The 23,921-nt window shown below is 32.2% G+C and overlaps 1 protein-coding gene across 1 annotated transcript in view; it reads left to right on the forward strand.

Annotated features, from left to right (window-relative positions):
* The first annotated feature begins 20,418 nt into the window (after window positions 1-20,418).
* The window catches only part of LOC148279595 (uncharacterized), a 114,186-nt gene continuing 110,683 nt past the window's right edge, over window positions 20,419-23,921 (forward strand). The window contains exon 1 of the mRNA XM_088229692.1: window positions 20,419-20,726. The gene's annotated coding sequence lies outside the window, so the exon portion shown is untranslated. The remainder of the gene's footprint in view (window positions 20,727-23,921) is intronic.

Consider the following 23,921-nt stretch of genomic DNA (forward strand, 5'->3'; position numbering starts at 1 on the left):
GAAAGAATGACCAGGGAAAGAAAAACGGGATAAAAATACATATTACAAAAAAATATATATAAATATCTTCCGAATAATATTAATAAATAGTGTTACAATCGATTTTAGTGGCTTATTATATACTTTTACGGCCATGCAAATGGGTCCTCTTTGAATAAATGAGTTTTTTGCCGATGGAATTTCGAGTTTATTTTTATTTCTAGTGTCTTTTTTCCGAGAGTGTCTTTTCCTAAACATTCTGATCTTAATTTCACAAGAAGACAAGATTGCGCAATGCAAGTAAAACCATAGCAATTCGGATTGATAAGTGCCAGACGTTATTCGGAAATGCGGAAATCCGGATAATTAAGATACCTTTTTATTGCTTTTGAAATGATAAAGCAAATTGGAATCACATTAAAAACTTACATTAATCTTATTAAATATTTATACTCGTAAATAGTTGCTTACCGACTTTTCTGTGTATACAGGTTTAAATAATGACTTTAATATAGATACAAAAGTTAAAATTTCACAAATAAATCATAAAGGGTTAAAAGTAAATAATATGAAAATATTTCACACTAAGAAAACTTATATAAAACATGTATTATAAAAATAATGTTCCTTTGATCAATAAATCAAACAACCTTTCAATATAGCCCATTATACGATGTGCCATTGTAATCATTTATCATTATCATTTATTTATTCATATATATGTACATTACAAAATAAAATATCTTAATTCATACATATATAAATAATTAAGTAAAATTAGGTATATATAAAAAAAACACATTAGTTTACATAATATACAAAGAATAATATGTTAAAAAAGTAACGAAAAACTCCCTCAGAGACGTTAAAAATGTCAATGTCCAAAGTGATATTGTTCAACATAGAGATAGCCCTTCCAACAGGCATAACCATTGGCAGGTTGGTCCTGTATATTGGAATGTGAAACAGTCTATGTTGACGCTGTCTAAGGTAATTATCAGGAACATAAAAGCTAATGCTCCGCATAATTTCAATTGTTATGGTCACCTTAAACCTATTAAACTCACGCCCCTTCCTCTTTTTCCAACTATTTCTCCCACAATATAAATATTTTCATAACCTAATCAGTGCACGAAACGGTTGCTCATTAGAATGTATGTCGTGTTTGTTTTATATTTTTGTTCAAAGACTATGGTGAAGGTGTATTGTGGATTTTGCATGTTGGTTAATTTGGTGTCCTGATGAAGAGACGTGCACGTCTTGAAACCGGTAGACATAGAAAAGTCATTATATACAAATTTAATAACAATTAGTTAATTGTTTAACCACAAAGTGAATGCTTTAAATATTCATAATAAAAACTTACCCGCTTGAACATGTCCATTAATTGATTTGACGAATATTTGTTATTCCAACATCTCCTTTTTTCCTGATAACAATTCGTATATTTAACCATCCGGACGACTGGACTTCGGATAAACGGAGTTCTAGTGTTGTCTACTTGACAATGATAATAAATTAAATATTCGACTACGTGTTTCCGGGTAATCAGCAGTGACAATTTCTACACTCATTTTTTTTATAGCATCCTGGGCATTGGTAGATGCTGTATCAAAGATCTTGAAGTGGTGAAAAAACCAAAAGTGGTTCGGCAAATAACGCACAGAATATTTATTACTGAGACCCTAAATATTGTATTGTTAAGAAGGGGACAGTAAGCCATCGTGTTTTTCGAGTCCCAAAATTAAAATAATAAAAATAAAAATATACGCTACTATATAAATAAAATATAAATATATGGGCTACGTACCAGTAAGAATTTCTCTCCGCGCTGAAGATGCTACGCCTAGCGTATAATATACTCGTATTGACACATTGGAAAGCTACCATCCGTCTTGAACGTGACTATTGGCCAGGGGCGAGTCATAACACTACATGTGGGTAGGTACTAACAAGTGAGCAACAACCGGCCATTAAGTTAAATATCACTTTTTTTACAATTATGAAATAATTTAGGTCTATGGCATAGAATTAAGAATAGTCCAGAAACCGCATAAAAGAGTAGTTTTACGTTTTGACCCATTAGTTTCTTTGTCGACGTCTCTCAATACGCATTTTCCGAGTTAAATTACAACGCCGTGTTGTGTTATTTTAAAGTGTAGAAATACTGCTGAAATAATAAAAAAAAATCAGGATGGGATCACATTTCATGTGTAAGTAGCAAATGCATGTGTAAGTAGCAAATGCATTAGTGTCAAATTGTTGAAGAAAACAAAATGAATATTTTGTTTGTGCTGCCAGAGTAATCAAATTGTTTACGCTACTTTGCTCATGTAATGAGAGAACTAATAAAAATTGAACCTCTAGGATTAAACAACGCCGTGGTGGGCATTTGACCGACATTATCTTTAAAACATCAAATATTATTTAACATGACCTGAAAATATCCGTTTTATGTAAAATAAAATTTGTTTTATTTTTTAGATTCAAAGTTCATCAATTCAATTCCTCTTATTAAATGGCCCTTTACTTATCTACTCTGTTGTGTCAATCAATGTTTCCGAGTGTACAATAAATTTCTAGATAAATCAACAAAGTTTTTTTTTTAAACATTATTATCTAACATTTCTGGAACGATTATATTTTTCGCGATTTGGCAACATTGCGCGCCGACTTCTCACGTGCGTGTGGTAAAAAAGGGAGAAAGTGGGGAGTTTTTGACACAATCTATGCTTTCCAGTAAAAAAATATTTTTTTGTAGTTTTTACTACTTTTAAATGTTGAATTCCCGTGCAAAGGCTTCATTGCATTGGCTCACTACATTGGCTACTGTGAGGTTCATTGTCCAAAATCGATGACACACACGCGCCTTAACATTTCACCTGAAACAGTGTGATGACCGAAGAAAGCAATGTCATCATTTTCTATAGAATCAAACACAACATAAAATGCTCCAGCAGTATTGCACATAAATCGGGAGCATCGTTCTGCAGTACATTCACATCGTCCCTACCATGAATAAATGAACTAGAAAGGAACGTGGTCTATAAAGAGACCACAGAACGCAGTCAGCGCCAGTCAGTTAGCCCAACAAGTTCAGTCATTTAGCCCAGTTCAATCAGTCACTCAGTTACAACCTAATTCCTACACGCCCCCTTTATGTTGCAGGAGGACATAAGTCTCATTAGCGGTGCCCACAAACACGGAAAAATTACTCGTTGCCGAAAAAGAAAAGCTGCCCTAAAGAGCTCTTTCTAATCTGGTAGCCTTAGCATCTTTGTGCCGAAAGAAGTTATTCCAGAAGTTCATAATATGCACTCCATTGGATTAAAAAAAGAGGGAAGTGAACTCTTCACTGACTGCGATTAAATTTCATTTGATAAGGGCATATTTGTAGGTATAGCCGTCTGGTTGCGAATTATGTAGGTATGCATTGGTCAAGTACTGTCACAACTTCTACATCCTTAGTACCCACAACCACAGTTCACTTTCCACCTCAGTATTCTTTGGTCATCCGCCACATTAAGACATCGTGTCGTAAATTGCACGTTTATTTCGTTAAACGTGTGCCGCATCATAAACTTTGTTTCTACCAACCACCAGTGTTGAGCTCCTGATAGAAGGCCTGCCGTACAAGTGTTGTGTCATCAGCAAACCGCATGTTTGAAATTTTTCTGCCTCCAATAATGAACCCAGCCTCTCGGCCATCTAAAAATTTCCTTATTATATACTTTTCATTTAAATTGAAAAGGCCAGGGAAAAGTATGCATTCTTAGCGAACGCATTTGAACCAGAAATCTATTAGATAGTGCATTATTAAATCTGATTAGAGCAGAACTCTTTGTATAGAGGCTATTTAATAGATGTATCAGGTATTGGAGGACTCTCATTTCATTCAGAACGTTCCGCAATTCACTCCACTTGACACAATCGAAGACTTTACTGTAGTCTTTAAAGCAAGCTATAAAAGGAGTATTGAACTCTCTACTTTTCTTAATTATCTACCTCATATTTAGAATCTATTCCCTCGTCCCTCTACCACTTACAAAAACAGCCTGCTCTGATGGTATTTGCCAAATGTTTCAGTTATTATTCAGAATGTGCAAGAATACTTTTCACAAGCAAATATAATCCTTTCAGGCATTGTACATAACAGAGGGAATTAGAATTTAGTAGGCTGTATGGAAATCGTTACTCACTTTTAAAGTTCTTCCGATTGTTTCCTATATGGAGCACTTCAGTATTGCTGTAGCACGGATACCGATATCGTGTAGATGATGATGAACTGTATAATTTAACCTGTTTATACAACACTAACTTCGATTTGTACGAAATATGCTGACGATAAAGATTTATCAGAGAGACAACAAGAGATCTGAGAGATCCTATTTCGTGCGCTTTCATCCTTCCTCTACCAGTTCCATTTTTCACTTTCATACAGTGTCGGGACTAAAACTTTATTGTGCGCTTCCAGTCTAATTTCGACTTTATCAATTAACATAAATTTGTATAAGGCGCTTTGCATTGAATGTAATTTAAATTCTCCGTGTAATTCATTAACACGGTATATTATTTATGTGAAATAATCGTCGTAATTATCCAACCAATTAAACGCCGAGCCGTTTATATCCATGAATAAAATAATTTGATTTCAATCAATGTTAATTAAATTCCTGAGAAATAAATTGTGCAAACTTAATTTATATTAACCAAACGAATAATTATTTATGTCTTGTGATAGTCACCCATTGTTATAAGTTTTTAGAAACAATTCGCGATAAATTTACAATGCTAAAATTGCAACCGAGAAATTAAATAAAACAGATTTCTCCATTTTGACTGAGAAAATATTGCGCACTAAACATCTCACGCAATATTTTGCCATTAAGTATTATTTATGGGATCAAGAAAAGAATTAGAGTAATGAAACAAAGACAATCTTAATCTTAAAAATGTATTGATTGATTGATTTCACTGTAATATAATATAAAATTGATGAGTCCTCTCTGCGGGGTCCTGTTTGCATATTATCAATTCAGTTGTGGTTACTTTTATTTGATACGACTAATACACAATATTTATTTAAACGCACGCATAATACGAGAAAAATTTAAAATTGAATTTGAATGTAAAAAAAATGTTCAAATAAAAATACGCAGTAATTAGAGTAAAATGAAAATATCCTCTCTGAGCTTTCTTTCAGGAACATAAAGTATGTCGATTTCAGATCGATAAAAAAAGGCTCGCCTATAGTCTGTATTAAATGCCGCAGCGAGCCATATTTTTGGAAACTCTAAGTTCAATAATATCACTCCACTACTTCGGGAATTACACTGGCTACGATTTTTACAGAGGGTGGGATACAAACTCTGTTGGCTTATTCTTATTTTATTTTTATTTATTTAGGAAAAACAACAGTTGTTATAAAAAATAAAAAGTACGTTAATTATGTTAGTAAAAATTAATGTAGTAGAACTATGCAGTTCATATGAACTAGCTGAGAGACGTCTTACGCTTAGATATCAGTTACATCTATGCCGAGAAGAAAAGTTGTTATACCTCTACGCAACCAGCGCATTAAATTCGATGATCGTGCGTTTGCAGTCGCAGTTCCTATGGCATGGAAGGCTCTCCTAGTGAAAGTTCGAAACTGTGAGAGTGACGTGACGTTTTGTAAATTCTTTTAACCCTCCCTTAAAACTCCTTAGAGAGGAAATCCAGCCAGTCTACAAACATTTAGACATACTCAAAACATTGTTGAATCAACTAACTGGTAAAAGAAAAAACAAAAAAAATGGCAAAATGTTTGCAGGCGTTGCCTAGTAGGTGAATTGGTTCAGCCGGATGAATCTCACCCACATGATAAAGGTTTCAGCGCTTTTATTTCACAAAAGTCAACAGATCGAAGAGTTAACGCACACGTTATTTTGTTTTGTCCTCCCCTTACGGGGGTGGTATTCGGATCCTCTGCCTCTGACCACCCAGGGAGTCCTTCTTTATCCAAAGTCTTATTGAAAATATCAGTGTTTTTACTTATGTTTTGTGTAAGTTATGTTTGTTATGTTACTATAGTTTTAAGAAATTGTTTTTGTATATTTGGATAGGTTTATTTATGTAAATTGTTTGTGAACATATTTTTTTAGTAAAAAAACAGAGGGATCGAGGGGATCCTAAGGGGTGGGGACGACGTGTTGGCTTCTGTCCATACGTCCTCCTCCCCCCCCATTAATCTGCATAGAGTTTGTATTCCTTAGGAATATTTATAATAACTTTCCTCTATGCGCAGCTGACAGAGAGTGCCCCAGGACTCTATAACAGCTGCGAGTGGATGGTGGGCTTAAGGATCTCCCCTCAATGAGGTCGAAGAGTTAAGTAAATGTGGATGTTTAAACATAGGCAAAATAGTGAATGTCTCACAGTGTGTATATTTTTTCAATTGGCTCTAGTTTTCTTAGTGTATTTCTACTTAGCTTTAATAATCCAGAATAAAATTAAACAAAATAAATACAAATTAACGATATTGTAATCAAGATAGTATTAAATTATTCGTTAAATAATTTTCCTTTTGATGTACATCTGTCTATCAAATGTATGAAAAACTAATTAATATTTCTAATAAGAAATTAAAATTGTTGATTCACAAACCTTCAAACAACGGCAGTTTTATCATGAAAAATATTAAAATTTGTAATCAATGCGCTTACAAACGCAATGCTGATTAGGAAATAGAGCCTTCGTGAATTTCGATGCTGTGACATGTCCCATACAAGTCACTCATTTGAGATTTGTCGACACATCTAAAATTTTTTTTTTAATTGATTTTTTAAATAGTATTTATATATTTTAAAAAAAAATTGCATAACATAGGAACTTGATGAATTTATTACTATATATCTTCAAAATCACAAAAATAATATTGGGGACTTGAATAAGATGTGGCTTTTTTTTATAGATCCTTTTTCCAATAAAATACGCATGTCATTACAATATTACCACATTTAAAAAAAAAGAGCTGGCATCGTGGTGTAGTGGTCAGCGCGTTTGCCTACCATGCAAGAGGTCTCAGCCGCGATTCCCGATGTGGTTAACATGAAATATTTCATTAAAAAAAGTGTTTATACACTACAATATTTTACAGTCCCTGAAAAAGTCTGATCATCATACCTTCACGTAACAAAAAATGATCAAGATACGCTTCGTTAGTGTACCAATGACTAACACACTTCTGGTCGAATAATAAGGAGAGGTCTCAGCAAAACGTTTGTGCGAGGTTTTCCCAGGGAATGAATTATGTTAAACCCAAAACCCCGATGACTTTTGCTCAGAGACACTTTATTCCTTCTTTATCGCACCGAGAGTGGTTAATATTTTGAAAGAGCGTGTTTAGCTCTCAAGGACAAAATCTATTTTAAAAGATGAGTTTCAGGACTGGATCATCCTTGGCGGGAGGGGTTTGAGTGAGAAACTCCTTGATGGTTTTTCAAATATTTAAATTGGTTTTATTTGAATTTTTTCACAAAAAAAATTGCGATAAAAGCGTATTTGATTAACAAAAAGATAGGTCAGATGTGGACACGGGAAGCGGCTGGGTAGGAGAGGGGTGAGGTTTGTGGAGAGACTGCCAGTCCGAGAATTTTTTTTTCCATTTTGTGATCATAAAAATAAAAAAAAACACCTTTTGGATAAAATTTATTAGGATTTACTCCATTTCAAGATCACAATTATTATTATTTTTTAAAATGACGAAAAAATTAGGAATTTATATTAGGACTGTTCCTCTGAAGTTTCGCGGTCTGGCCCTGAAAAACCGTATATATGGTGATATTGATTATTATTTTTTTTATTTTTTTATTCTTTACTTTGATAACAAATATAAGTAAACAATATTATTTTTGAATACAGTTTTCGTATTAATTCAATACATATATTCACATTGACGTTTCCCATAGGTAAAAGAAAGAAAAAACTTTCATACATTCGTCCCAACTCAACACAAGACTTTGGTTCCATGAAGTTGGGACTTGTGTCTTAATAAATATTAAATGATTTTTTTTTCAATGCAGTGCCTTATGCACAATAGAAAAAAATAGTGTCATTTTAATATATTACCTTTGTATTCGTTTTTTTTCCTTCATAGGTATTTCTGTTGTAACTTATTAAAAAAGTTATTTTTTTTTTTAAAGTTAGAAATCCTCACATTAATTTGTATCGTATAAAATTATCACTCATGCTGTTGAAAAATTCATTTTAGGAAAAAATGTGTTTGATTTTTTTTCACCTGGCAGTTTATTGAACGAGTGATTTATTAAATTCACACACTACTTGTTGAGGTGTTTAATTTAACGTAAACAACTGTTTGATTAAAAGTCTTATTACTTTTACCACTTCGTGAACAAAGAAATTAAATTGTAATCACTGCTGATTAGTACAATAAACGTTGTTTTCACGCATCGTTTCGCTGTTCCTAATGTACATAATATACAGATATGTTTAATTATTTCATTATTTATAATTTTTAAATTGGATAAAATTTATTCATATGGCGTGCTCAATACGTTTTTCCAAAAGTGAAAGTTATCGTAATAGAACCTTTTTTAAATATTGTATATTGTTTTTTGCGTGATTAGTGACGATTAGCTGTTTGATTTATTTTAGTTGATAAGATGTAAAAATACTTACAAAGAAATCCATGGGATTTCATCTCTTATGTACTGAATAATTTCTTTTAGAAATTGTGAATATTTTAACTTGAAGAATGTGCTTAAATTGTAACAACAACTGATGCAGAACTGACTTTTTTAATACACAACAATGAATAGTGTAAGCCCTCTCTTCACATACCCTAAAACATGAAATTAATAATCATAATTTAAATTTTTGTAACAGATTGGGAAAATATTTTTGAGAAGGGAATATGGAAGTCTAGGCATTTACAAGGCTTATGAACTGTCATTGGATGGTAAGTGGCTACTTTTTACACTATGTAACATTCACCATTCTGTTTATGTTTGAACATCAACATTTCCTTAACTCCTCCATCTGTTGACTTTTGTAAAGTAAAAGAGCTGAAAACCTTTATAATGTGGGTGAGATTCACCTAGTAGGCAACGCCTGAAAATAACTTCCCGATTTTTATACATCTTCTTTCACCAGTCAATTCAACAATGTTTTGAGTATGTCCAAATGCTTGCAGACTGGCTGGATTTCCTCCCTAGAGATTTTTTCATATTTAATTTTTAAAAAGATTGGGAAAACATTAAACCACTTAAACCAGCCAATGACGGGTCATAAGCCTTGTAAATGCCTTAACTTCCGCATTCCTTTCTCAAAATATTTTCTCCATCTGACGCAACAAATTAAAATATGAATATCTCCCTGGGGAGGAAATCCAAGCAGTCTGCAAGCATTAGGACATACTCAAAACATTGTTTAATAATTATAATATTAAATGCTAACTTTAAGCCTTTGGTGATATTTGATTTTGTTAACATATGTTCGTTTAGGTAGTTAGGTAAAGTAGGGACTCTTAATAATAATTCTTACAATGTCTTGATCTTTCAATTTAATTATGTTTACAAATATTTATGCACTAAACTTCTAAAATACTAAATTCATAAATTGTATATTTGAAGCACTAACTTTGTGGTTATTCATAATAGGAAAATATATAAAACAACTTTGTTTTTAATGACTGATTTTTTAATTATTATTTTCTACCAACCTTTTTCAAAGCAAACAAGCTTCTTCGTCAAGGTGTAACTAATGAATTCTTTCATATTTTATTTTTTCCATGTTAACTAAATACTACACGTGGAGCCAATAAATCAAGTCTTTTTTTCCCTCGAAGGGTGGTAATTTGATTTGAATATTTTCGAAACTTTCAAAAGGAGTGGACTAAAAGGGCTAAATTATTTGGTTATTAATTATTTTTTAAATAAATTAAGAAAAATAATAATCTTTTATATACAATTTCTCTGTACGTGTGATGTTACTGAACTTCTCCTAAACGGCTTAACCGATTTACGTGCGGTTTTCAGAGAAATATCGATCTTTGCGCTGTGCGTGTTTGTAGATGTTCAAATATGGGCAGAATGGTGAATGTTACACAGTGTGTAAAGTGACCAATTAAACCAGCCATTGACAGGTCATAAACCCTGTAGATGCCTAGACTTCTATATTACCTTCTCTTAAATGTTCTTCGTCTCTGTTGTAATATGTAATTGTTTGAACATTTTCGGATATCTATCGTATTCTTCCAGTAGCCTTCATTCCGATAAAAAAAAATTATACCCACACACAGACCATGCCTTTGTGGGGATTTTTTTTGTTGTGTCAGTGTGATAGTTTTTTTTTGTATTTGTAACTTATGTATACCTTATAAATAAAAAAAGAGTTCGAAAAAAGATTTAACCTTTTTTAATATTTTTAGCAATATCTGGAGATCCAAAAGCAAAAACAGTATAGATTTGACACCTACAGGGTTAATGCTTTAGGAACTATTAACATACTGCGTTATTACTTTTTTTTTTGTTTTTTTTTTTTAATATTTGCGTTCTTATGATTTACCCAAATATTTAATTTTGAGGGCCATTTTCAAGGAATTGTAAATAACTCGCTATTAGAAAATGGAATCAAGTTAGGGTAGAGTGGGATTCGAACCACAGACCTTTGGTCCGTGAGTCCGAGACACTAGCCACAGGATGATGATTATTTTCAGTTTTTAATTTGCGCAGAGTAAAAAAAATACTAAAAAGTGTCATATCTCAAAGTATGACTTTTGCAAATAACTGCTATTGCGCATGACGACAGTATTGTAGTGTAATCAAGAATAACTTTGTATTACTAATCAAGTTATTTACTTAAATGACAAGTTACTGGCTCATTCGTAGGGTAATGGTAGTGTTTACCTTAATCACGTGCACTTACAAGGTAATAGGTTCCATACGCCCGGCGTACTCTGAGAACTGATACAAATATAATATCACCTCCTCTATAAGCGCTCTAACATAAACCCAGAAAGTGAAAACAGATCACCTGGCTTAATTGGAGCTGCTTCAAAGATATGGAAATAAATTTAATAACACCTATAACTATTGATAACACACCTGTGCTTAGGAAAGTAAGTATAATTTCTAATGTATGTTTGGTAAAAGATTTACAATCAAGACTTCAGATGATTTGATGCCATTTTTTGTGAAAAGGCAACTAAAAATCTCTTCACATTAAAAAAATAATAAAAGAATTCTACCTATGTTTTTTTATTAAAAAGGCTGTCACGTTCACTATTTTGCCGATGTTTGGAATCCCATAGGTCTTTAATTCTTCCATCTGTTGATTTCAGTGAAGTTAAAAAGGTTCAACCTATATTTTTGAGGGTGAGATTCATTAAATGAATTATTTCAACACCTGAATATATTTATTAATTTATTCATTCAAAATTAAACTCGTTTACATGTTCACGAATTTTTTAGGCTGTGCCCGTGTTAAGTCATAGTAATTAACAATATAAAAAACATAGTAAAATTAATTACATTAAATTATAATGATATATTTACATTATAATTATATTCACGGACAGTGTATACTTGAAATGCCGTATTAAACAGACTTCATGCACTCGGCAATAGTTATTCCCACTATCTGATATGTTTAATGGAGGGTATTGTTCCTGTAGAACAAACCTTTTGAACTTTTTCAAAGATGGTGAATGGTAATTATATTTATTTATTCATGCATTTCATAATATATACAGTTTTTTGTTCACTTTGCCCAGCTGTATGAAACAGTACTTTTTTTGTAGTATTCCTGTAGAATGTTTTATTATTTAATTTGGATTATTACATTTATTTTTAAATTATTTAAACTTTCTACAGAATTTGCTGTATAATTTTTAGGTTAGTTTTTTTTATATAAATCTTGTATTATTTTTAGGTTTAATTTTTTTTATAAATCTTGGGTATAAGGAAATTTATGTTTTTAAAAAATATATATATATATTTAGCCAAATATGGTATTCGAAATTTTTGTAAAAGGCAGATTTGTCGTTTTTGTTAATAAAATAAAATAAATAAAAAAATGATTATAAATATTAAAATTCTAAAGAAGACAACGTAAACAATAATCAGATATACATTTATATTTAAATATAAATTATACAAATTTAGAAGCATACATGATTATTAATTAAATTGATTACTTTTCTAGGTGACAGGTAGAAGAATTAAAGAAATATGGATGTTTAAACATTGGCAGAATGGTGAACGTTACACATTTTATAAAGTAGCCAATAATTTTGTTTATTTTAAAGTAATAATCCGTTAAGTATCTATTTTGAGGCTTGTCAGCAGGTGGGAGAGAGTGGATATGGAAGGAGGTAATTAAAAATTTACCACACCACCCAGACCAATTGAGAAAAAAATCTTTCTTGGATTTTTTGTTGCAACTGGCGGGAGTCGAACCCGCGACGCCAGTTGTATATGCCAAGACTTCCATATTCCTTTCAAGGGAAGGAAAGTAAATGTAAAGAAAATGTTCTTCATCTCTGTTGTAGTATCGCGGGGTAATTACTACAGCTAGGTTACTTGAAAATCAGCATTTGTGAGTTACCCCCATAGAACACATTTTTTATCCTCCTCCGTGAACTACTACTACTACTACTACTACTACTACTACTACCATCACGCCATTTCCCCGTAGGGGTAGGCAGAGAGAATGGACCGCCACACACGTCTATCCTGGCATACAATCCTAGCCTCTTCCACATTCATACATCTTGACATACATGCCCTTCGGTTCTGTCTGCTTTTGACATGACCAGACTTAAGATTTTGGTTTATCTGATCATGCCACGTCTTCCTTAGTCGTCTTCGTCTAACGTTGCCGTTCATTTTTGCCATATATACTTGTTTTACCATTCTCTCGTCGTCCATTCGTTCTACGTGACCAAACCATCTCAGAGTCCCTTTCTTAATCTTATCAATTATACTTGTCTCAGATTTACACTCTCGCCTGATTTCATCGTCATACATCGATTTCCCACACATTCGTCTAAGAGATCGCATTTCAACCGCGTTCACTCGGCTTTCATCCTTCCTCTGCCAGTTCCATGTTTCACTTCCATACATAAGTGTTGGGACTAAAACTCCGTTGTGCACTGCCAGTTTAGCTTCGATTGACATATTTTTATTAGAAATTACTATGCTTAGTGCTCCGTTCATTTTGTTGCCCGCATTCACTCTTCTTTCTACATCTTTTTCTACTCTTCCATCTCTTGAAAACATGCTTCCCAGATACAAAAATTCTTCTACTTGCTCGAGACATTCATTTTTTACATTTATTATGCAGTCAGTAACCTCGCTATCCCTTTCAAATACCATCACTTTTGACTTACTTTCGTTCATCGCCAATTCGCTCTCCAGGCATACATCATACATTCTAGAGACTATTTGCTGCAAATCAGCCTTGCTCTATGAACGCTACAAATAATCGTTCAATGTCCGCTCCCTAATTGGTGCATATGGTGTCCTGGTGCCTTGTAAAGTAGGCAAGCGTGGTTAAGGCTCTCAGGAAGAATCAGCATTATACGGCTTAGCCAACCGTATCGCCTCCACTTGATGACAGTTGCCACCGGAGTTTGCTGCGTCCGTTCTCTTATTACTTAATTTCTTACAAAGTTAGCTACCTGACTGCTCTTCTGATTGGCATAACCAGAGGCAGGTTAGTTCTGGAAGCCGGGAGGTAAAATAGTATGTGCTGACGTTGTTGGAGATAACTATCAGAAACATCAAAATTTATACTCTCTAAAATGACTGAAAAAATGGCCCTGCTATCTTGAAAACGGTTGACCCTAAGCATACCCAAGATTAATATAAACTAACTTAAAAGATTGCGAAATTTCTTGCCAATTAATGTTAAGCAAACATTAGTCCAGAGCTTACTTCTTCCACTCCTAGACTATGCGGATGTATGTTATCCAGATGCTAACTCTGAATTACTTGATAAGTTAGAACGATTGCAGAATATTTGTATTCGTTATATCTTTGATCTTCGCAAATTTGACCACATAACCGAGTATCGCACGCAACTACACTGGCTCAGTATCAGGCATAGAAGAAACATTCAAATTCTATTACTTCTTCACAATATTTTAAATAATCCCACTTCACCTGTTTATCTGAGAGAGCTCATCCAACCTCTTTCACAACACGGACTATCTCTTCGTTCTAGTAACGAGAGAACCCTTTTTATATCCTGTCATAACTCTAATTTTCTTGCACACATCTTTCACAGTAGTAGCCGCTCGATTGTGAAATAATCTACATGTTAGAGATTTTAGAGACCCCCCTTCTTTATTTACATTTAAATCAAGATTAAAATGTCACTATCTAAATATTTAAATTGTTCCTTTATCCTTCTTTTTTCCTTCCCATTCCCTCTCCTCTCTTCACTGTATAGTGTTAACTTTTAATTATTTAATTAATCTTTGTTTTTAATTTGTGTATACAATTGTAAGATTCAATATGTCCATGTATTTAAATTTTCTCAAACTGAACGGTTTGGGTAGGTAGGAAGAAATTGCCTTAAGGCAATATGCCCGCCCTTATATGTATATATATTGTAAATGTATATAGTGTCAAATAAATAAATAAATATACTAATTGTATCATAAACATAAAATAATTATTTAAAGAAAGTGATAAGTGAAGTCGACCGCAGAAGATGGCGGCAAAATTGCGTTGACAGCTCCTGTCAGTTCTAACAAACTTATATATATTTATTTGATCACAAACTCGTTAATTGACCGCACACTCACGTCAAAATATTAATTACGGCCTTACATTTTTACTAGTTTAGAAAGTTTTTTATATAATAATATAATGTGGCAAAATCAAAAATTTCAATTGATTGAATAATAAAATCAATTTGGTTCAAGACAGGATACAAACTCGAGATTTCATAATACATGTATGTTGTTGTAAGAATTTAACAAATTTATTTATATAATATTAATTATTAATATATTACAGCAGAGATTACGAACATTTTAAATAGAGGATTATGGAAGTCTAGCCATTTACAGGACTTATGACCTGTCATTGGCTGGTTTAAATGCCCACTTTACACACCGTGTAACATTCTCCATTCTGCCTGCATTCGAACATGTATATTCCTTTAATTCTTACATATTTTTAAATAAATCATCAATGTATTACTATGGATATCTGTCATTGGTTTTGTTCTCTGTATTTAACAAAAAAAAATTGTATATTTTTTACACGTACTGGTGGTTTAACTTAAGCTGGCGCACTCTGGTTCAGAAAACTCACACTATCGCATTTAAAATCTACAGGATGTTGATTTAAAAAAACATTGTATTAAATTTTAGCCAAATGCGCTACCTTTTTTTAAAATTCGGTGTTAGATTAGAGGGTTGGGTATATAAAAAAATACAATGGATTAAGAAAATGTCATGTTAATTGACTAAAATACTTTGTCTCATTTTTAATTTTTCAAATCATTTTTCAAAATGTTTCATTTTACTAATTTTAGTCCTTCCAAGAACAAAAGGCAATTTAAATTTGGAAAAAATGTGTTTTTTTATAGTCAATTACTCTAGAACCAGAATGCAAAGTTGTGAAAATTGTTTTAAGTATATAAATAACAAGATTTATTGTTTATCAATAAGTGTTTATACATTTTTTTTCCGATATAATTTGTACTGTGCATTTTAATTACACTCTTTTAATTATTATTATAATGGACACAAAATATCAAATAAAAAACATACTTGTTTGAAAATAAATAAATAAAAATTAAATGTTCATAAAACTAAATATATGAATATAGGAAACAAAAGAATAGAAATTAATTGTAATAGAAAATGAAAAACTTAATGAAGTCACTGAAATTAAATATTTAGGTGTAATGTTGGATTCAAAACTTACATTTCACCAAAACGCTAAGATGGTAATAAATAAGATTGCAAAAAAAAATATCAATTTTGGGAAGGATCAGAAGATTTATTGATAAGGACTCTTGCATAACTATTTACAAAGCAATTATTGAACCACACGTTAACTACTGTAGTAGCATTTTATTTTTATCAAACAAAGAAAACATAGATAAACTAACTGTATTACAAAATAAAGCCTTTAGAATCATTTTGAAAAAAAACAGATACACGAAGGTAAAGTCGATGGTAAATGAAATGAAATTATTAACATATAAACAAAGAATATTTTACAATACAATGATATTTGTTCATAAAATTATAAACTCTAATAAAAAAACAGAATTTTGGAAAAAAATTGATCGGAACCAGCATGGACACGATCACAATACTAGAGAAAAGAACAAAATTAGACTTCCATTTAGGAAAAAGGCAAAGTCACAAAATTCCATTTTATTTAAAGCAATTAAAAAGCATTACGAAATGGAAAAAAATATTTATGAAGAAAAAAACATATCAAAATTTAAAATAATGGTCAAGACATATGTAATAAACAATTTATAAATTAAATATATTTGTAATGTTATTATTAGAACACACATAACAATATGTATGATATGTGTACCCTACTTTAAGATTTAAATAAATAAATACTTGTAAATATATGGTATTTTCTTAAGTAATTGTTTTTTTTCCGCTCTAATCCAAAATATTTTTTTTAAACAATTTAACATAACAATATATAACATCAAAATTTTTAAAACCAGTATTCCGTACATTTAAAATGTTTTTGTGTAAGTTTTGTGAAAGCGCCATCACTACATAATCGACCTATTCATGATTCGATTAAATGAAAATACCTGCATATTTATAAACAAGTGTTTGCAATTCATAACTTAATACTCCGACATATTATTATATTTTTGCTATTAAGAATTGCAGCGAAATTCAGACGAACGCAGAAGCATCCTGTGTATATTGTATTACCAAATCATTAGCAACTAATAAAGCAATAGTTGTCTACGTCACGCTCATAAGCGCGTCTGAGCGCGAGAGAGACAGATATTATTTTCATAATGCGTATGCCGTGCGATGTCATACCATGGGCTTATTCACGGATAATACACAATGCGTATGTGTATATATAGCGCACGTGCCAGCTTATAAAAATCCACCAGTATTACTGTTGATACCTCCTAATAAATACAAATTAATGAAAATTATAACTCCCAAAGGGGTTGAATCCAGTTCTTATCTACAAAAATTTGGACAGACTCAAAATATTGATAAATAAATATTTATTGAATCCCTTCAACTTGTCTGATGTTATGATAATTTTGACCTATCTCTTCCACTTTAGTACGGAGTTTTGAGAAAGTTGTTAAACGAGTTAGCGTATCTCTGTCTCACACATTGCTCTTATGGATTGTATTTTCTCATTCTCACGCGTTATTTTAAAAAAGAAACTAACTGGTTTGTTATATTATAATAGGTCATTTGTTATTTGCAATAATTATGAAAATATTTGCATTAGGTGGTGTTAAAATACATGGTATATTTACAAAAATGGATATTCTTCTCGAATTTTGTCTCCATCCTAAACGAATCATATTGACTATATCGAGTCTGTCCAATACTATTTTTTAAGAAAAGCGGCACGGTGGCCTGGATTGCAAAGGGTAATTATTTCTATCTTGAAATAGAGCAATCTCTCAATCTGTCTTCATTGGAGAAAATGACCTTATATGCATTTTCAAAATACTTTATGCTATACGCGATTCTCCGTCTCTGTTGCAACCAATTTTTTTCATGTTTCTAACCATGTCACTAGAAGTCAAAATCTTCTAAGAGCAACTTTTGTTTTTATGCCTCAATATCCAGAATGTGTAGATTAGTCAATTCGTAACAATTTAGAATTCTTTGAAATAGATATTCTGGCTTTTTGTAGATTAACACAGCGTGTTGGGTTTAGAATGTTTATGGTCGAAAATCTCGGATAGCAATAGATGGATTGACTCGATTTCTTTACAGAACATTTCATTTTATTAGAAGAGTGTTTTTATATGGGTCAACACTGTTCTGGCATCGAGACAACACTATTACGTAGGCAAAAAGGTCCATAACCTTTTGCCAGAATCGTGGAAAGACGGGAGTGTTGTCAAGTTACGGAAGGTGTTGAGCTCGCTCTTTCATGACATTGGTCGTAGGGAGTCAGAAAATTTGATGCATGCCATGGATTGGAGAACCTTACTGGATGTTAAAAATAAAATATAAAAAATAAGGAATAATTTAAAAAATATATATTTATAGATCACAATCATGGAGTTGATACAGTGCTTTATTTATTTAGTTTTTATTGCTTAGTTCTTGGCATGAACACTTGACAAACTTACTACTATGCTCTATTTTTTATAAATTTATTGATATCATTCTAACTTTGCTAGAATTCCACTCGTCCATGCGCTTTGTAGCTGCACGATGATTGGTTATCTAGCTTTCATATACCAACTTAAAAATACCTAAATTTTATAAATGGGGTCTAGAATTCCAATCGTCTATGCGCTTAGTAGCTGCAAGACATGTTGTAATCTTACTCCTTTTTATTATTCATATTATTTTTATTTTTTTTTAGTTTCATTAATACATTTAATTTATTTGTCAATTTTTAAAATGTGTAAATGGGGGCTAAATTTCTAACTGTCTATGCGCTCTGTAGCTGCAAGACGTCCTGTAATCTAGCTCCTATCTGTTATATTTTTTTATTGATCTTAATTGAAAACGAGGAACTAGAATCCCAACCGTCCATGCGCTCTGTAGCTGCAAGACGTACTGGGATATTTATTAACTGTACAGCGCCCTTGAGGTGATTTTCACAAAAATGGCGCTTTATAAATTATCCAACTATATATATATATATATCACCATGAAGTTTTGCATAAATAAATTGTTTATGTTTTTATGAATGTATGTATGTTTATGCGCATGGGTGTATGTACGTGTGTGTGTATGTACATGTGTATATATGTGTATATTTATATATATGTGTGTATATATGTGTATGTCTGTATGTAAATGAATCAAAATGTGTATTCGAATAGATTATATTTTGTTTGTCTGTGCTCTATATTAATTTGTTAACTATTATAATATATTAAAATGTAATTGCCTAGCTTGGAACGGGGTATGTACCCTTGTTAGCTGGGCAAAGTGAACATGGAATTGTATTTTGATAAAGAGTGTGAATAAATAAATAAAAATAAAATAAATAAATATACTTTTTATTCGGAAAGTTCTAATGGAATCGGAACATTTTATGCGTTTTAAACTTAACAAATACTGAACGACCGTTCACCGACCAATTTTAGCCAAAGTTTTTTTTTAAAATCCCTACAATCTATATGTATAAAAATTTAGGGTTCGAATGTTTGTGGCTGCAAATTTCAAAAAGTAATCGATGGATTGACACATTTTTTTATAGAAAATTGCATTTTTTTATATTCTACAGCAAACTCAGATATTTAATTAAGCAATGTGTTTTCTCAGTAAATGAATAGTTGCTAGACTATTTATTTACTGCCCTAATAATTAATATCAGACAAAGTCACAGCGAAGCGTGACCGGGTTCAGCTAGTAAAAATAAATAAATAAATTACGATATTTTGTAATTGTCCTAATGTTTGTAGACAATGACCGGATCCAGTCTGAGTCTACAAACTAAAACAAATATTGGTTAAACAAACTGATCCCAAAAGTATTTAAATTGGGAACTGTTTTCAGGCGTTACCCAGTAGGTAAAAAAATTCAGACAGATTAATCTCGCCCACATCAATAAAGGTTTCAGCTATTTAGCTTTAGAATTAAAGAAATATGAATGTTGAAATAAAGGCAAAACTATGAATGTTACACAGGGTGTAAAGTGGCCTCTGAAACCACTTTATCTTGCTCCTCCGTTTTTCTTTTCCAATATACCTCCTCCTCTATTCATGGTATAGTGTAGATATTTAGTCAATATCTTTTACTAAAAATATAAATATGTGTATTGGTTTACCAATGTTTTGTTTTATAATGAAAATATTATAATATACCTACAATATTTTCACACATCACTGATTTCATCAAATTCAACTGTTTAGGTAGGTAGGAAGAAATTGCCTTAAGGCAATATATCCGCCCTTACGCATATGTATGTAAACTTTTTATACATAAAAAGTGTTTAAATAAATATAATTAAACCACTCAATAACAGATCATAAGCTCTGAAAATGCCTAGACTTCCATAATTCCATCTCAAAAATACTCTCCATCTCCGTTGTAATGTGTTGAATAGTATAACGGTTTGATCGGAATCGAACCGCGATCCTTGACATTAGCAATGACTTTTCAACGCCACCTGCCGGGTCAACCCGCTCGGCTGTCCCCGGCGATCTCCGGCAAACTTCGGAAGAAAGTTCCACACAGGTGCGCGCGCACTCCTACGAAGCCTACCTGTCTAGTAATGAGCAAACCCGCCTAAGGCTTGGACGGCTATCGAATATCATAGCTCTGCGCGATCATCGAACCAAAACTCTCTCGTCTGTAAACAATAAAGCCGGTCGTAAAACAAACTTGGTTGTAAAACCACAAAATAATGCCTAAAAACGCTTTTAGTGTGATGTTTTAGTGGACTGTGTAATTATTGGGATTTCTCTGTGTGAAGTTAAGTTTATTGACACTTTCTGAGTGATTAAAGTGAAAATACACTTTTTATGAAGTGTCCAAGCAGAATTATTGGATTGTACTCAAATAGCACATAAAAATTGTAAGTATGTATATTTTTGTTTTATAACAGATACAATTTTTAGCATACAGTTCACCACGGAGTCCTGGTCCCGACCCTGATGTATGGGAGCGGAGTATGGACTTAGACTTGGAAAAACGGGGATGAAAGTAGTCTAAATGCTGTCGAAATGCTATCTCTCAGACGAATGTGTGGTGAAACTATGTACGATAGATGCACAAATGTTGAGATCCGTACATTATGTAAGGCTGAGACAAGCATTATCGACAAAATCAAGAAAGGAGCTCCGCGCTGGTTTGGACATGTAGAACGAATGGACAGCGAAAAAACGTCTAAGAATATTTACAATGCGAATGTCGATGGATGCAGAAATAGAGGAAGGCCGAGAAAGGCATGGCATGGCCAAATCCAACAAATACTTCAAAATGGACATGTCAAAAGTAGGAATAATCGGCGCGCGTGCATAAGAAGATGTATGAATGTAGAGGAAGCGAGATATGTAAGCAAAGATATAGTCTTGTGGCGTTCTATCCTCTCTGCCTACCCTTACGGGGAAACGGCGTGATGGTTCTGTTGTTTGTTGTTGTTGTGAAAAAATATATTCGATCAGAAATAACAAAAAAAACATTTCGATAAAATACCACACTAAAAAAATACAACCCTTGTGCTTTGCATGGGATCATAATAATATATGACGCAAACACATTTAAATGGTAACAAATTATAACAGGGATGGAGAATACCTTAAAGAAGGGAATGTAGAAGTCTAGGCCTTTACAGGGCTTATGACTTGTCATTGGCTGGTTTAAGTGGCCACTTTACACACTGTGTAACATTGTCGATACCGAATAAACGCTGTTTTGCTGCATTATTTTCTAACAGATCGATATCTCTAGAGAGATAAAGAATTGAGAAATAAAAAAAGTTGGGCTTTGTTTTTTTTTTAAATAACATTTATTAAAATACTGTTGACGAATAAATTAACGAAAGACGGGTGAATTGTTTAGTTACGTGTGTGATATAGAACCAAAACCCAGGTCAAGTGTTTTTAACTCGATGGCTGCTCTGAGGTAAAAATCCTGGAGCAGGAAATCAAGTAGTGATAAGTCGGCCTCCTAGTGTAATAGTTGGCATGTTCACCTACCATTCTTGAGGTCCTGGGTTCGATTCGTTTTATGATTGACGTGAAATATTAGTTTTAAAAAGGTGCGAAGGTTTTCACGGTCACTGTTATCAATATAATCTTTTTTTTTTGGGTGATACCGTGTATGTTGGATTTGATCCGACGTTTCGGCTACCATTGCAGGAGCCATCTTCACAGTTTTCCCTGAAGATGGCTCCTGCAATGGTAGCCGAAACGTCGAATCAAATCCAACATACACGGTATCACCCAAAAAAGATAGATAGTATTGATTAGTTTTAAAGTTTATTTAACACTACAGTATTCAGATAAAAATTTGTTGCAGCTGAGAAGGAAAACATTTATGAGAAGGGAATAGGGAAGTCTAGGCATCTAAAGTCAGGTCATAAGTCTTGTAAATGCCTAGACTTCCATATTACCATATAAAAAATGCTTTATTTCTCTTTTGCAATAAATTTAGATCTTATATCAAAATATAATACAGATAATTTAATAATACAGTATGTAATAATATATTTAGTGGCCTATGCACCATTTAATGTGTATAAGGGAATAAAGATAGTTGCCAAACGCTCTCACCTTTACACCATGAAATTCACATCAAAATATCATTAAAATATTTCAATGCTTAATTTGTGAGCAAAAATTGACACCATTTTCAAATCGTTAAGGTGCTTTATATCGCGCACCTGTTAACGGAGAGTAAAGAAAAATAAATAAAAAGTATTACGTATGCCATAATCATGATTGCTATTTATGATTATTGTTAGTAAACATGCGAAACGATTAATTTAGCGTTGACTACTGCTTTGCTAAATCTTAATTATACAAATTTGCTATCCAACTTAATTATACACACACATAATATTAACATATTACAAAAGAATTGAAGAACATTTGAGAGAAGGTAATATAGAAGTCTAGGTATCTACAGGGCTTATGACCTGTCATTGGCTGGTTTTAATGGCCACTTTACACACTGTGTAACATTCACCATTCTGCCCATATTTAAACATCTATATTTCTTCAATTCTTTCATCTGTTGATGTTTGTGAAGTTAAAGAGCTAAAACCTTTATTTATGGGGGTGAGATTCATCTAATTAAATTATTTCAGCTACATACTAGGCATCGCCTGAAAATCTTATTTTTTCAATTTCTATTCTTCTTCTTGGACCAGGTGAATTTATCAACAATATTTTGAGTTTGTCCAAATTTTTGTAGACAAGGACTGGATTCAACTCCCTGGGGAGCTGTTAACATTAACATATTACAACAGAGATGAAGAACATTTAAGAGAAGGTAATATAGAAGTCCAAAGTCCACTTTCCTTGTGAAAATGCTTTTAAGTTGAAATAAAAATCTCCACTTTGAGTCCATGCAAAACACATCAGTCGTCCCAGATATGATATTTTAATATGTACTATTATTATCCAAATAATCATCATTTTACATTAAAAGTTCTTTATAGTATTACAAGCGTTTTAAAGCGCTGTTATACTACGGATCACGTGGTACTAGCTGTCGGCAGTGCCCCTAGCGGCAAAGTGGAGGAGAACTGGTCACGTGGTAGACGGACTGGCCGGCAGGATTGTCAACATGGTATTGCGCAATACCAATGTAATCCCGTTAATATGCGGAAGATCTCTATTTTAAATTAATACTCAAATATTACTCTGAAAACAGATTGAAATTATTTTATTTTATTTTATTATTTTTTACGCCCATAAGGCTTTTACATACAAGGAAGTTATATAAAATATGAGTATATAAACAACATAAAATTAAAAAAATACAATATAAAGCAATAAAATACAGAACAGTGTTTAGAAGTAAAGTTGGTATAAAAAAAGAAGATGAGTATATAAACAACATACATTTTTAAAAATACGATTTAAAGATATAAAAGATTGGACCAGTGTTAAGAAGTATAGTTGGAATAAAAATAAAAATAAAAAGATAAGTGCATAAACAACATAAATTTTAAAAAATACAATATAAAGAAATATTTATTTATTTATTTATTTATTATCATTATATTACATACACAAAATTATAATTTATGTAAAGTTGCTTT

Source organism: Micrasema longulum, unplaced genomic scaffold (genome assembly GCF_059751315.1).
Source record: "Micrasema longulum isolate JH-2025_06_02 unplaced genomic scaffold, ASM5975131v1 h1tg000696l, whole genome shotgun sequence".
NCBI classification, from domain to species: Eukaryota; Metazoa; Arthropoda; class Insecta; order Trichoptera; family Brachycentridae; genus Micrasema; species Micrasema longulum.